Genomic DNA, 16,134 nt, shown 5'->3' with positions numbered 1-16,134 from the left:
ACAGATTGACCGGTTCAGTTTAGTGTGTTATGGCTGGAAGGGGAGTGCCATCTAAAGCATGCATAGAAAGGGGTGTGTCCAGTGCCACCACTGGGTTACAAGACTTAATTACAACCTTGCGATCCAAAAAATTCCCTTCAGCCCCAGTGTCAATTAGTGCTGGAATAGATAAAGATCGGTCATTAAACAAAAGAGTACCCGGGATTTGGGTGCGTCCGGATTGAACACCCATGAATGTTATCTGGCTCATCCTTAGCCCGGAGTCTAAGGATGAGCATTGGTTTTTGGCTGCACGGGACAAGAACTGCAGATGAGGCCAGTGGCTGCACAATATACACATTTCCCAGCTTCCAGTCTCCGCTGGCGCTCCTGTGGTGATAATTTGGCCCTGCCGAGTTGCATGGGCTCGTCAGCAGGGGGAGCTGGAGGTTTGGGGATGGACACAGCAGTGCAGCTCGGGAAAGAAGGGCCCAGTCCAGACCGCGGAGGGATCCGAGCGGCAGCACTCCGGCTGACTGGAGTGCTGCCGACACTCCGTCAACCGGTTGTCGATACGGATGGCTAACAAGATTAATTGATCCAGCGATTCCGGCTCATCACGGACCGCCAGCTCGTCCTTTAATGCCTCCGATAGTCCGCTAACAAAAACGCTTTGCAGAGCTGCGGAGTCCCAGTCGGCCTTCGCAGTGAGAACCCAGTAGTCGACTGCATACTCCGCAGTGCTCCGCTGCTCCTGCCTCAGGGACAATAGCTGCTGGGAAACAAAAAGACTACATTGGGGGTGATCGAAAACCAACCGAAACTCTTGGGAGAAAAGTGAAAAGGAGTGAAGCAGAGGTGAATCCGTGCTGCAGAGGGCGGTAGCCCACTTGAGGGCCCCCCCCAGAGCAAGTTGATAGCGTAATATATTTTAATGAGATCGGTGGAATACTGAGAAGGATGCTGGGAGAAAACAGAAGAAAAGACAGAAAAGAGCATGTATCAACATTACCGGACTATGGTTCTGCATGACAGATAAACAGTTCGGGGACAAGATTGGGGGACACGGAGGTCTGTAGGAGTTGAACTGGAGTGGAAACCGGAGCAGGAGGTGAAATCAAGGTAAGCTTCTCAACTTTTGCTGCTAGTGAAGAGAGACTGTGTGTGTGTGTGTGTGTGTGTGTGTGTGTGTGTGTGTGTGTGTGTGTGTGTGTGTGTGTGTGTGTGTGTGTGTAACCTGTTGGGTGAGATCCTGAATATGATCTGACAGTACAACGAGTTGTTGTTGTTGCTGACCCAGGAAGGCGCCCTGGGTGGAAAGGGCCTGTTGTAGTTTGTCTGACCCTGTGGAGTCCATGATGTTGGCCAGAAACATCTGTCACGAATTTAACCCAAGAACCAGAATTGGACTCCAACGCAGGGAGGCTGAATGGATAAAGTAAACCAGATTTATTGTACAAGGATGATTACAAGGACAAAAGCTGCATAAGTAGTGTGTACTGATTTGGAGGATTGCAGAGTGGAGACCCAACCTGCACTGTGGAGGAAACAGGAGGTTGCAGCCCAAGTAGACCCGGTGTGCAGGTGGAGAGCCAAGGTGAGGAATCGTGAGTGGTCTGTGGTCAAAGTGGCCCCCTGTGGAGCTGGCGGAGAGTGGTGTCACTGCGGAGGAGGAGAAACAGTATGAGGGTGGCTGCTCCCAATTACTTAGACCCAAACTACAACAGGTGACAAGAAACATGCAGGTAGCCAAACAGAGAGTCAAGAAAACACTGCGACGGAACGCAGACAGAAAGGCTCTACACAGAAATAGAGAGGCCAGGTACCAGGTTGTGAACACTGAGTTTCTGGCGCCGATGAGCTGTTGAACCAGGGTTTATATGGAGGCAGGTTGATTGCAGACAAATGTGCTCATCAGCTCCGCAAAGAATGCCACCTGGGAAGAGAGACAGAGCAGGTACCAGGACAACAGACAACAGACTACCATTTATCTTAATTCTTGCCTTTGGATCCCCTTAAAGTGTTTTGATACATGAAACGGATTGTGAATTTAAACCAAATCTTTCAAGACAAAGATACAGAAATCTCCACCTAATGCTATCAAAAGGCTTTTCGGCATCTAAACTTTGAGGTTTTAAATCTATTGGATATGACTGATGTGTATATTTTATAGTTGCAGTTTAATATTGATATTGGTCTATAGTTTTCACAGTATTCTTTGTTTTTGCCTTCCTTAGAGGCCCTTCACACATAGTGCGAAATTTGGTTGAGTACAGCGAAACAGTTCGACTTGCGCGCATCATCAAACATCGCACCATTGGGCAGGCGTGCATGATGCTACTGTGACAGTTCATGCACACAGGAACACAGTGCCACCAGCTGCACGGTGTGAGGAAACAATAAATACAAAATAAGAAAAATACATGCTGCGATGGTTCAGTGCACACAGGAACACAGCAGCTTTTCCCAGCAGCTGCGCAATGTGGTTACAAAACATAAAAAATAGATGTCACTCACGGGATTCAAACCCACGCTTTGATCGCCAGTCGGAAACTTTACCAGTGAGGTACCATCACTGTCCTGTGACAGGTGCTGAACACTGCCTCATATTAGCAAGCACATGGATGTATTTAAAATAAAAATAAAAACAGTGCACCATATAAAAACAGCATTTTATTAAATCCCTCTCATCAAACAGGCAATACAAATATGATCTGTCTGTTCCTATGTTGACCTATGGTCACTGACGTACAGTCATGAAATTACATGAAAGAGAAGCAGTTCACTCGTCTCATTCATGTCCACATTCTTTCTCTGTAATCTCAGAACAAATTTTACCATTTTGTGAATTTCCTATCCGTGGAAGATATAACAAACTTTGAAATGTTTTAATTGTCTCATCATTGGCAGCTCTATGTTGCTGATATAGATTTGTATAATATTCTACAAATGCCCTCACAATCTCTTCTGTTTTGAACTTTAGGGCCCCTTCACACATAGTGCAAATTGGACAAAGTGCACACTTCATGCATATGACGCAGGAACTGTGTGCAATCCGTGTGTCGTCCCTGCCTTGAATGCCTCGTACACCTGCTGCTACAACTATTTGCACACACAAGTGCCTGAAAGACAGAGTGTGCGCTGTGTGAACCCATCGCACCCTCTCAGGTGTCGGCCAAATTCCAGTTGACACGCACAAACATTTAACACCGCTCACATGGCACTTACAGAATGCCTGGCCAGTTGCACACTTGGCACGATAACAGACTGCAGGCAATCACTGTCGTACTTGGAGAGAAATTTGTCTAAGTCCGACACGAGTGTGGCTTTGGTGTGTGCGCTGAGATGACAGGAGGTGTGTCCTCCCACTGAAGCAGCTGTGGAAATCTGTGGATCTGGACGTCCCAGCTGGACACCACGAACTGTGTTTGGATGGACATGGACAAACAACTACCCACTGTGACGCGCGTGTGTCTGTTTGCTGTTATCAAGTGGACATAAATAAAAACATAGAGTATATCACTGTGGTGACGTGCTGCCGTGATCGCACACACAGCATACACATGGGCAGGCTGCTCCCAGGTTTAAACGGACCATCAGATCAGAACACGCAGCAGGCGATCACACTGTCACGTCACCCACGTGAGCTCTGTTCCACATGACGCGGTGTCCTGCGGAGCTTCGTCCACAAGACATGCCCGTACGGCCGGTTGGAGACACGCCAGCAGATGTGGACATGAATAAGACGAGTGAACTGCTTCTCATTCAAGTCATTCCCTAACTGTATGTCAGTGACCATGGATCATCTACAGATGAACTACAGAGATTTAAAGGTTTTTTTTGTAATACTTCCATGTCCTTCCTGATATGAGGCAGACTCCCGCAGCTTTCAAAGAACAGCTCCGTAAATCAGTGGTAAAGTATCTGACTGGGAATCAGAGCTTTTGGATGGCGTGGGTTTCCGTCCAGTGGATGGTGTGTTTTTCTCTTTTTTTTTTAATTATTCTACATAAGCGGTGTGATGTGGTTCCACAGGTAACAGCTGGTTTTTATTTTTTTTATTTATACCACATAAACAGCACCATGTGCTGCACCTCGCACTGTTCCTGCTCGAAAGACACCGGTGTGTGCATGAACTCTTGCACCAGGTTCATGCATGCCTGCCCGTCGGCACGATGTTTCGTGGCGTGCTAATTTCGAACTGTTTCGCAATGTTTCGCCGTAATTGACCAGACATTGACCAGACTTTGCACTATGTGTGAAGGGGCTATTAATGATTTTGATATAGGGTCTCTAATTTTAAAAATTGTATTAAGCTGTTGTTTGTTTCTTAATTGCCTTGCCAGTGATTTAGCTGCTTTTGGGCCTTTTTCATAATAAGTCTGTTTTAGAAATCTATTTTGTTTTTCAACTTCCATTGTTAGTATATTGTCAATCTTAGGTCTTACTTCCTTAATTTTTAACTATGTGTTTGTGTTGTATGTCTTCTTATGCAGTTCTTCGAGTTTTTCTAGTTCTTTGCAGTTTTCTGGTACACGTTTAGTTTTTGTTTCTGATAATATGAAGCTATTGATATTAGTTTACCCCATATTACTGCCTTCATAGCATCCCACAATATTGTGGGATCTATTCCTCCCTGGTCATTTTCATTCCTATATATTTCTATGTCTTTTCTTATTTTCTCCACTACTTTTTTTTTTTTACCATTTAACAATCCAATATTCAATCTCCAGTTGGTATTCTTAGTTCTCCTATTTAAGTTTACTGTCAGGTATAGTGAGCAATGGTCAGACAGGTCAGCTGTACCTTTCTTGCATTCAATTATTCTGAATCTATCTTCATTATTCATTAAAAAAATAATCTATTCTCGTGTGAATCAAATGTGGGGCTGAGTAAAATGTGTAATCCCTTTTCAACAGATGGGTCTCTCCAGACATCCATTATTCCCAATTCTTTCAAAGTTATATTTATATAGTGAGCTGGTTTTGTTATGTTGGTTTTACTACCTCTTGTCTTGCTGGTAGTATCCAAAGAGTGGTTCAGAACAATATTTAAATCACCTCCACTAATTAATATCCTAATTAATTAATATATAGTATTAATATATTAATATATAGTATTATAGTAATTATAGTATTAACTAATTAATATATAGTATTGATATCAAATACTAATTTGTAAAAAGATTTATCTTACTCTGGGGGCAGGGGGGCATATATGTCAATTAATCTAACCAGTTCTTTCTCTAACGTCCGTTTAATCATAATATATCTGCCTTCCTTATCTTTCATTTATTTTATATATTCAAATTTGATATTATTAGAGATTAAGACTGCAACTCCCCTTTTACTATTCCTTTAAATTAACTAAAAAATGTATTTCTATAGCCCATAGTTTTTAATTTTTCGTGTTCTTTGTCTGAGAGATGTGTTTCTTGTAAGTAAATCATTTCAGCTTTTTCTTTTTAAGCTTGCCAGTGGATTCTGATTCTTATCAACGGTGTTTGGAATTTAATACCATGTGTCTTCAGTACCTTTTTGATGCCACTGTATGCTTTATGTTTTTTTAACTACCTCACTGGGGTAGTCGTGGTCAAAAAACAGTGGTTTCTCATTCACTTGTATTTGTTTCTTCCATGCTTTCTTAAGAAGGGACTCTTTAGTATCAAATTCCAGAATGTTCACAATGATCGACCTGGGCACTGCTCCAGGTCCAGGGCATCTAGCTATTGCCCTGTGTGCCTGTTGAAATGAGAGACGGGTCTCAGTCGGTAGCTCCAATTCCCTCCACAGCATGTTCTCCATGTAGCGGGGGACTGAGTCCCCCTCTGGTCCCTCCGGTATCCCAAAGATTCAGATATTGTTTCTCCTCGATCTTCCTTCTGTAGCAGGATGGATGACCTTAATGATGTTCAGCTGGTGGATTGAGTGCAGCTGGTTGTGGCAGAGGAGTGTTTGCATAAAAGAGGGAGTGTGTGTGCTCTTCTTTCTGGAGACTGACTGCAGGTGTTTGGACGTGTTCACTTCCACGTTCCCGTGAAGACAGACCTCTGTGTGGGCTGTCTTTGGTGGTGCGCTGCTGAGTTTGTGGTGCTCTTGATGCTCTGGGGTGGTGTCGAGTTACAGCTGATTGCTGTGACGGACGGTTCGGATTTTGGACCAAGCTGTGGAAGGAGGCCCTGCTGCTTTGCTCTGGTGCTCAGCTGAAAGATTTCATCCTGTGAGACCGGTGGATGTGCCCTGCAGCTTTATGCTCAGTGTGGACATTTGGAAAACTCTGCCAGCTGCGTGTGCTGCCGGGCTGCGTGATGCAAGGGCGCCCTCATGTGGTCATAATCGGTGGTGTTTTAAATGAGCTTTTTACAAAATTGTCTTTTTAACTAGAAATTGAATTGTCAATAAATTCTTTTTTTTTTTTTGTATTTGGGAACCACGTCTCTGTCTCGATTACAACAAACCTGTGTGTCTTAGGTTGAAGTTATTCAATTGTCGAATTCCCTGGGTGAAATTCCCAGGGTGGTGTCAGAAGTCCGACATATCATGTTTATTCATGATTTCTAATTGCCTTGACGATTGAGAAGTAAATTGTCCGCTTTGCCACATTTCGTTGTCAAGAAGTGGGATGTAAATTGAGACTAGAGAGGTGTGTTCTGTTCGTTTTTTGGTGAAGTAAATTTTTTTGTGTGTGTTTAATCTGTTTTTTTTTTTTCTTGTTTTCCAGAGCAAAGCAGCAGGTGGCCTCGGTGCAAGTAATTTCCCCTATTTTGGTCGCATCCTCATTGTGGGAAAGTCTCAAGGGGTATGATGGCAGAGGAAACGCAGGAGCTGAGAGAGTTAGTCATTCAGCTTAGGATGGAGAATGAGAGGTTGAAGCAGGAACAGGCTGAGGCAGCGCCTGGCCCAAGTATAGAGCCCTCATCTAAAGTGTCCTCTAGTGGTAATGCTCCAGTAATGGAGAAGTTTATTTTTTTACTCCAAGATAGAAAATGTCCCATGTTTAATGGTAAGACAGGTATGGGGTTGGCTGAATGGCTGGAGGAGATGCAGGCTTGTGTGAGAGCCTGTCATGTCTCTGAAGCTGACCAGGCATTTTTTTTATTTTGATCATCTGGAGGGGGAAGCATGTGAGGAAATAAAGCATCGTTCCAGTGAAGAGCGTTCAGACCCATTAAAGATCAATGGGGTGTTGCAGGAGCTGTATGGGGATACAGAATCTTATGTGGCACTTTTTCTCCTGCAGACAGCGTGAGGGAGAGACTGTTAAGGTTTTCATTGGCATTGGCATAATTCACGTCGGCAGTAATGACACCCGGTTACGCCAATCGGAGGTCACTAAAATTAACATTAAATCGGTGTGTAACTGTGCAAAAACAATGTCGGACTCTGTAGTTTTCTCTGGGCCCCTCCCCAATCAGACCGGGAGTGACATGTTTAGCCGCATGTTCTCCTTGAATTGCTGGCTGTCTGAGTGGTGTCCAAAAAATGAGGTGGGCTTCATAGATAATTGGCAAAGCTTCTGGGGAAAACCTGGTCTTGTTAGGAGAGACGGCATCCATCCCACTTTGGATGGAGCAGCTCTCATTTCTAGAAATCTGGCCAATTTTCTTAAATCCTCCAAACCGTGACTATCCAGGGTTGGGACCAGGAAGCAGAGTTGTAGTCTTACACACCTCTCTGCAGCTTCTCTCCCCCTGCCATCCCCTCATTACCCCATCCCCGTAGAGACGGTGCCTGCTCCAGACTACCAATAACCAGCAAAAATCTATTTAAGCATAAAAATTCAAAAGAAAAAATAATATAGCACCTTCAACTGCACCACAGACTAAAACAGTTAAATGTGGTCTATTAAACATTAGGTCTCTCTCTTCTAAGTCCCTGTTGGTAAATGATATAATAATTGATCAACATATTGATTTATTCTGCCTTACAGAAACCTGGTTACAGCAGGATGAATATGTTAGTTTAAATGAGTCAACACCCCCGAGTCACACTAACTGTCAGAATGCTCGTAGCACGGGCCGAGGCGGAGGATTAGCAGCAATCTTCCATTCCAGCTTATTAATTAATCAAAAACCTAGACAGAGCTTAATTCATTTGAAAGCTTGTCTCTTAGTCTTGTCCATCCAAATTGGAAGTCCCAAAAACCAGTTTTATTTGTTATTATCTATCGTCCACCTGGTCGTTACTGTGAGTTTCTCTGTGAATTTTCAGACCTTTTGTCTGACTTAGTGCTTAGCTCAGATAAGATAATTATAGTGGGCGATTTTAACATCCACACAGATGCTGAGAATGACAGCCTCAACACTGCATTTAATCTATTATTAGACTCTACTGGCTTTGCTCAAAAGTAAATGAGTCCACCCACCACTTTAATCATATCTTAGATCTTGTTCTGACTTATGGTATGGAAATAGAAGACTTAACAGTATTCCCTGAAAACTCCCTTCTGTCTGATCATTTCTTAATAACATTTACATTTACTCTGATGGACTACCCAGCAGTGGGGAATAAGTTTCATTACACTAGAAGTCTTTCAGAAAGCGCTGTAACTAGGTTTAAGGATATGATTCCTTCTTTATGTTCTCTAATGCCATATACCAACACAGTGCAGAGTAGCTACCTAAACTCTGTAAGGGAGATAGAGTATCTCGTCAATAGTTTTACAATCCTCATTGAAGACAACTTTGGATGCTGTAGCTCCTCTGAAAAAGAGAGCTTTAAATCAGAAGTGTCTGACTCCGTGGTATAACTCACAAACTCGTAGCTTAAAGCAGATAACCCGTAAGTTGGAGAGGAAATGGCGTCTCACTAATTTAGAAGATCTTCACTTAGCCTGGAAAAAGAGTCTGTTGCTCTATAAAAAAGCCCTCCGTAAAGCTAGACATCTTTCTACTTATCACTAATTGAAGAAAATAAGAACAACCCCAGGTTTCTTTTCAGCACTGTAGCCAGGCTGACAAAGAGTCAGAGCTCTATTGAGCTGAGTATTCCATTAACTTTAACTAGTAATGACTTCATGACTTTCTTTGCTAACAAATTACTCATAACCATCCCAAAGACGTATCGTTATCTTTGGCTGCTTTCAGTGATGCCGGTATTTGGTTAGACTCTTTCTCTCCGATTGTTCTGTCTGAGTTATTCTCATTAGTTACTTCATCCAAACCATCAACATGTTTATTAGACCCCATTCTACCAGGCTGCTCAAGGAAGCCCTACCATTATTTAATGCTTCGATCTTAAATATGATCAATCTATCTTTGTTAGTTGGCTATGTACCACAGGCTTTTAAGGTGGCAGTAATTAAACCATTACTTAAAAAGCCATCACTTGACCCAGCTATCTTAGCTAATTATAGGCCAATCTCCAACCTTCCTTTTCTCTCAAAAATTCTTGAAAGGGTAGTTGTAAAACAGCTAACTGATCATCTGCAGAGGAATGGTCTATTTGAAGAGTTTCAGTCAGGTTTTAGAATTCATCATAGTACAGAAACAGCATTAGTGAAGGTTACAAATGATCTTCTTATGGCCTCGGACAGTGGACTCATCTCTGTGCTTGTTCTGTTAGACCTCAGTGCTGCTTTGATACTGTTGACCATAAAATTTTATACAGAGATTAGAGCATGCCATAGGTATTAAAGGCACTGCGCTGCGGTGGTTTGAATCATATTTGTCTAATAGATTACAATTTGTTCATGTAAATGGGGAATCTTCTTCACAGACTAAAGTTAATTATGAGTTCCACAAGGTTCTGTGCTAGGACCAATTTTATTTACTTTATACATGCTTCCCTTAGGCAGTATTATTAGACGGTATTGCTTAAATTTTCATTGTTACGCAGATGATACCCAGCTTTATCTATCCATGAAGCCAGAGGACACACACCAATTAGCTAAACTGCAGGATTGTCTTACAGACATAAAGACATGGATGACCTCTAATTTCCTGCTTTTAAACTCAGATAAAACTGAAGTTATTGTACTTGGCCCCACAAATCTTAGAAACATGGTGTCTAACCAGATCCTTACTCTGGATGGCATTACCTGACCTCTAGTAATACTGTGAGAAATCTTGGAGTCATTTTGATCAGGATATGTCATTCAAAGCGCATATTAAACAAATATGTAGGACTGCTTTTTGCATTTACGCAATATCTCTAAAATCAGAAAGGTCTTGTCTCAGAGTGATGCTGAAAAACTAATTCATGCATTTATTTCCTCTAGGCTGGACTATTGTAATTCATTATTATCAGGTTGTCCTAAAAGTTCCCTAAAAAGCCTTCAGTTAATTCAAAATGCTGCAGCTAGAGTACTGACGGGGACTAGAAGGAGAGAGCATATCTCACCCATATTGGCCTCTCTTCATTGGCTTCCTGTTAATTCTAGAATAGAATTTAAAATTCTTCTTCTTACTTATAGGTTTTGAATAATCAGGTCCCATCTTATCTTAGGGGACCTCGTAGTACCATATCACCCCAATAGAGCGCTTCGCTCTCAGACTGCAGGCTTACTTGTAGTTCCTAGGGTTTGTAAGAGTAGAATGGGAGGCAGAGCCTTCAGCTTTCAGGCTCCTCTCCTGTGGAACCAGCTCCCAATTCAGATCAGGGAGACAGACACCCTCTCTACTTTTAAGATTAGGCTTAAAACTTTCCTTTTTGCTAAAGCTTATAGTTAGGGCTGGATCAGGTGACCCTGAACCATCCCTTAGTTATGCTGCTATAGACGTAGACTGCTGGGGGGTTCCCATGATGCACTGTTTCTTTCTCTTTTTGCTCTGTATGCACCACTCTGCAATTTAATCATTAGTGATCGATCTCTGCTCCCCTCCACAGCATGTCTTTTTCTTGGTTCTCTCCCTCAGCCCCAACCAGTCCCAGCAGAAGACTGCCCCTCCCTGAGCCTGGTTCTGCTGGAGGTTTCTTCCTGTTAAAAGGGAGTTTTTCCTTCCCACTGTAGCCAAGTGCTTGCTCACAGGGGGGTCGTTTTGACCGTTGGGGTTTTACATAATTATTGTATGGCCTTGCCTTACAATATAAAGCGCCTTGGGGCAACTGTTTGTTGTGATTTGGCGCTATATAAAAAAATTGATTGATTGAATTGATTGATTGGCATTAATGAGTCTGATGACATCTGTTAAGCAGCACGCACCTAATGGTGTCCCAAATGCAGAGGTTTTGTTACGTGATCAGTTTGTTGAGTGTGTTTGATGGGTCACTTCGGCGCGAGTTGAAGCAGTTTGTGCGCCGGCAGCCAACGGCTACCTTGTTGGAGGTTAGGGGTGAGTCAATTAGATGGGAACGAGAGGGTTCACCTGGAGGTACGAAGGGTAGTGATTTTTCCATCCAGTCTGTTGTGGGTACTCAGTGCATGGTTCCGGGCAGTGGCCAGGTGGAGGCTGGTTCTTTTCAGGCCTCAGAACTACAGGAAGTAAGGGAGATTGCTCCAGCGGCAAACAGGAGCAGGTTGAACGGCTGACTCAGAGTATTTCCCATTTGCAGATTCTGGGCAGTTTCGTCAATCAGTTCCCCGGGGGTCTATAATTTGTAGGCAACTGCCAGAAACCAGGTCACTTTGCCAGGAGTGTGATGGAGTTCGGGTGGTGGCCCGCAGTCGATCCTTTTTGTTGGCCTCTTCATTGAACAACCATCTTCTGCCGCTCAGGGTCGGGAAACTAGTGCCTGCCGAGCTGCGGACCACAGCTCGGGGGGCAAGTTACTGGCTCAGGTTTGGGTAGGGACGTGTGACAAGGTAGTGTCCAGCTTGTGTCGCCGTGTCCTCATTTAATGGTGAGCATGGGGGAGTTGGGATCCCTTGTCTGATAGATACAAGATCTATGGTGTCAGCTATTCCAGAGTCTCTTTTTCATCAGCAGTTTGAGCCAGGAGGTTTGGGGTGGCTGAAATCATGTAATTGGCTACAGCTTAAAGCAGCTAATGGCTTAGCCATCCCTTACCTGGGCTATTTGGAGCTGGATGTGGAGCTTTGTGGTAATGTTTCTGTGTAGGCTCTCAGTTGTCCAGGTGGTTTCCATAGTAGAGAAGCTTGAATCTTCGACTGGACTGGGTTGCTTGACGTGAGGACGTTTCGCTTCGCTTCTGTGATTTGAAGTGAAACGTCCTCACGTCAAGCAACCCGTCCAGTCAAAGATTCAAGCTTCTCTACTATAGCTTTGTGGTAAACTGATGCCAGCATGTGGCATTTTGGTGGTTAAAGATGTGCCTGGTGTGTCTCCGCAGGCTTCTGGGGTCCTGGGGATGAATGTCATCCGCAGGTGTTATGGGGAACTTTTTGGGCAGTATAGGGTTTCCCTGTTTGATTTGCCAGCAGTGGCAGAGGCTCCGGAGTATGTCACGCAGGCGTTTCAGAAGTGCCACAAGGCTAGTGGTATTGTGGATCAAGGAGTAGGGAAAGTTAAGGTTCATGGGGGAGAGGCTTGTCAGATTCAGGGTGGTGTAATGAAGTTTGTTAGGGCGACATGCTCTGAGCAGTATTCTGGTGGGGCGGCCCTGTTTGAGCCTGTGGAGTCTGGCTTGCCTGCTGGACTGTTGGCATCTCCTGCATTGGTGCAGGTGGAGCGGGGTATAGCCTACATTCCGGTGATGAATGTGGGATTGGTGGATGTGTGGTTACGTCCCTGGCCTATGATTGGCACTTTAGAGGAAGTTCGGGTTGTGAGTCTGCCTGCGGGGGTTGCCGAGGTGCCCCCGATGGAGGCGGTAGTGGCCTCGCAGTCCATTTCTCCATCAGTGCAGGATCAGATTGCAGCCCTGGAATTGGGTCACTTGCCTCTGGAAGTACAAGGTAAGGTGAGAGCATTGTTGGGTCAGTTTAGTTCTGTCTTTTCAGCCCAAGATGGGGATCTGGGTTGTACTGACCTAATATCACATGAGATTCCGCTTCTGGATGATATTCCAGTGTGACAGCGGTATTGCAGAATTCCGCCTTCTGAGTATGAGGTTGTCAAAGATCACATCAATCAGCTGCTTGGAACACAAGTTATTAGGGAGAGTAGCAGTCCTTATGCCTCTCCTATTGTGCTGGTTAAGAAAAAGGATGGCAGTTTGCGCATGTCAAATCAAATCAATTTTATTTATATAGCGCCAAATCACAACAAACAGTTGCCCAAGGTGCTTTATATTGTAAGGCAATGTGTGTTGATTACAGGCTCTTGAATGGAAAAACTAGGAAGGACGTTCTTCCCTTTGCCTCGGATTGCATGAGTCCTGTGGATGCCCTCACTGGGGCTTGTTGGTTTTTCTACCATGGATCTGGCGATGTGGTATAATCAGGTCCTGTTGGTGGAGGCTGATCGTCATAAGATGGCCTTTGCGCACGCCCTTTTGGTTTGTTGAGTGGAAACCGGATGCCTTTGGGCTTTGCAACGCTCCTGGTACTTTTCAGAGATTGATGCAGAGGTATTTTTTGGTGATCAGCAGTGTCTGTCCTTATTGTTGTATTTGGATGACATTGGTTTTTTCCTCTACTGTTGACCAACATCTGGATAGGTTGAGGGTGGTGCTGGAGCGTTTTGCAGCTATGAGGGGTTAAAGGTGAAACTCAAAAAGTGTGCATTTTTTCACAGGAAGTGCGTTACCTGGGGCATGTCATCTCTGATAAGGGGGTTGCTACCAAGGTGGAGGTGGTTTGCTCATTGGCCCCTCCGGTCACACTCCTCGGAACTGCGCTCTTTTCTGGGCTTTGCCCAACTCATACCGCCAGTTTGTAGGTGGTTTTGCAAGGTTGGCAGCACCTCTACACAAGTTGGTAGCAGAGTTTGTTGGGATGAAGCCCAGTCAGGTAGATCAGCCAGTTTCGGGTTATTGGACAGAGGATGTGGCCGCAGCTTTGAGACTTTAAAAGCTAAACTTACCTCCGCACCTGTGCTGGCATATGCCGATTTTAGTCTTCCATTTATTTGGAGGTGGATGATATCTGTGGGGGGCCTGGGAGCAGTGTTGTCTCAGGAACAGGAGGGTAAGTTAGGCCGATTGCTTACGCGAGACGTGGGTTACGCCCTACTGAGCGTAACATGTGAACTACAGCTCTATGAAGTTGGAATTTTTGGCACTCAGGTGGGCAGTGACCGAGAAGTTTAGGGAGTACTTGCGGGCCCTAAGTGCATGTGTACACGGAACAACAATCCTTTGAGTCATTGTCCATCTGCAAAACATGGTGCTTCTGAGCAACGTTGGGCAGCGCAGTTGGCCTCATTTGATTTGAGATTAAGTATCGTACGGGTTGTAGTAATAAGAACGCGGATGCCCTTTCTCGGTTTGCATTCTCCTGGGATGCAGGACTTACAGGTAATGGTTAGTGGTGCCCAGCTTCCGGAGCCGCTGCAACAGGTTTTGTCAGGGGAGTAGGGTAGATGTAAGGCAGGCTGTGGTTTGCCAGCCTTGCCCCACCATCTTCCATCTGACCTGGCTTGCACTGCAGCGGGCTGATGATCCAGTGATTCGGGAGGTTTGGTGTGTTTGGGACCGTAAAAGGGGTCCTGATAAGGAAGAGCGCAATCAGGTGTCGCAGTCCAGCCCAGGTGTTGCTTCGGCAGTGGGGCCGGTTGGTGGAGAGGGATGGTGTCTTGTACCGTCAGGTGTTTAAGTCCAATGGAGCTGGGGCTGTGTTGCAATTGGTGTTGCCTGCAGCTTTAAAGCCGATGTGTTGACTGAGGTTCATCAAGGGCATGCTCATCAAGGGGTTGAGAGGACCCTAGAGCTTTTACGTCAGCGGTGTTATTGGCCAGGGATGTCTGCGGAAGTGGCAGATTGGTGCCAGGCATGTGAGAGGTGTCAGGTAGCAAAGGTGAACCAACCAGTGGCTCGTGGCCCCATGGGACACCTGTTGGCATCTCGGCATAATGAGATTCTTTCACTGATTTTACTGTTCTAGAGCCTAGTCATGGTGGAGTGGGAAGATGTTTTGGTAAGACTGACGTCTTTAGTAAGTACAACGTGGGCAGTCCTTACCCGTGACCAGCGAGCTCCTACAGTAGCTCAAGTTCTGGTACGGAGTGGTTTTCGAGGTGTGGGGTTCCAGCTCGGATACATTTGATCAGGGACAGAGTTTTGAGAGTGTATTGATCCAGCAGTTTGTGTGGCTTTTATGGCATGGAGAAATCTCGTACTACACATACCATCCTCTTGGAATGGGCAGTGTGAACGTTTTAATAGAACGCTTCATGATCTGTGCTCCACCGCTGCCCATGTCTCGAAAACATCATTGGGTTTTGTCTGCCCAGGTTTTGTATGCTTATAATACAACCCCGCATCAGGCAACTGGTGAGTCTCCTTTTTTGTTGATGTTTGGTCAGGAGCCAAGGCTTCCGGTTGATTTTCTGTTGGGTCGAGTTCGGGAGCCTGTGGGTCGTTTTGTTCATGAGTAGGTCCGGGAGCACCAGACCCGCTTGCAGATGGCTTTTGATGGAGCCCGGGATCGGCTGAAGGCCGCTGCAGAGCGGCATAAGAAGGATTATGATCAGCGTGTCCGTGATGTCCCCTGAAGGAGGGCCAGTTGGTCTGTTGCGAGATTTTGGGGTATGGGGGCCGTCATAAGACTCCAGGACCAGTGTGGTCCTCGTGATGTATCGTGTCCTGAGGGCACCACAGGGAGAAGGGACTGTTATACATTGCCCCTAAGGATGATTTAACCAGAGCCAAGCAGGTCATCGCTCGTTGTGAAGGTAGTGGTAGGGCTTGGGTCCCCTGATGAGGTTGTGGCCCATTCTCTGCCCCCTGTGGAGTTTTCTCCACCTGTGGTGGAGCCATTAGAGGCAGGTGGTGGCGTAATGGCGGGTGGTGTGGTGTCAGGATCTGAGGACCTGCGTCTACTTCAGTTGTGGCGGGAACTGGTGACTCCGCCTGCTCCTCAGGTGGAGGGGGTGGGAGAGGTGACCCAGGTTGCCCCTCAAGTGGAGAGTGCGGAGGTTGTGAGTTACCTGCTTCCCCGCAGTTGAGTCCACCAGTAGATCCAGTGGTTGCTGTGCCACCTCTGCCATTGGAGGTCTAGTATGTCTTCCCTCCCCCTAGTGAAGAGGTTGTACGTCGGCGGACGACTAGGGGTTCTGCAGAAGATCATTCATTCTAATATTAATCATCTTCCACAGTCTGCAGTGCAAGGGTTCCTTCTGGCCCTATGTAATATAGGTGGTATACTTAGGTTAAG

General features: G+C 45.3%; 1 protein-coding gene across 1 annotated transcript in view; it reads left to right on the top strand.

Moving 5' to 3' along the window:
* LOC117505890 (latent-transforming growth factor beta-binding protein 4-like) overlaps positions 1–16,134 on the top strand; it is a gene marked incomplete at its 3' end in the record, with an annotated part of 211,270 nt that overhangs the window by 161,768 nt on the left and 33,368 nt on the right.

The sequence above is a fragment of the Thalassophryne amazonica genome, unplaced genomic scaffold, assembly GCF_902500255.1.
Source record: "Thalassophryne amazonica unplaced genomic scaffold, fThaAma1.1, whole genome shotgun sequence".
Lineage (NCBI taxonomy): Eukaryota > Metazoa > Chordata > Actinopteri > Batrachoidiformes > Batrachoididae > Thalassophryne > Thalassophryne amazonica.
This window is presented reverse-complemented; position numbering and strand designations above follow the sequence as displayed.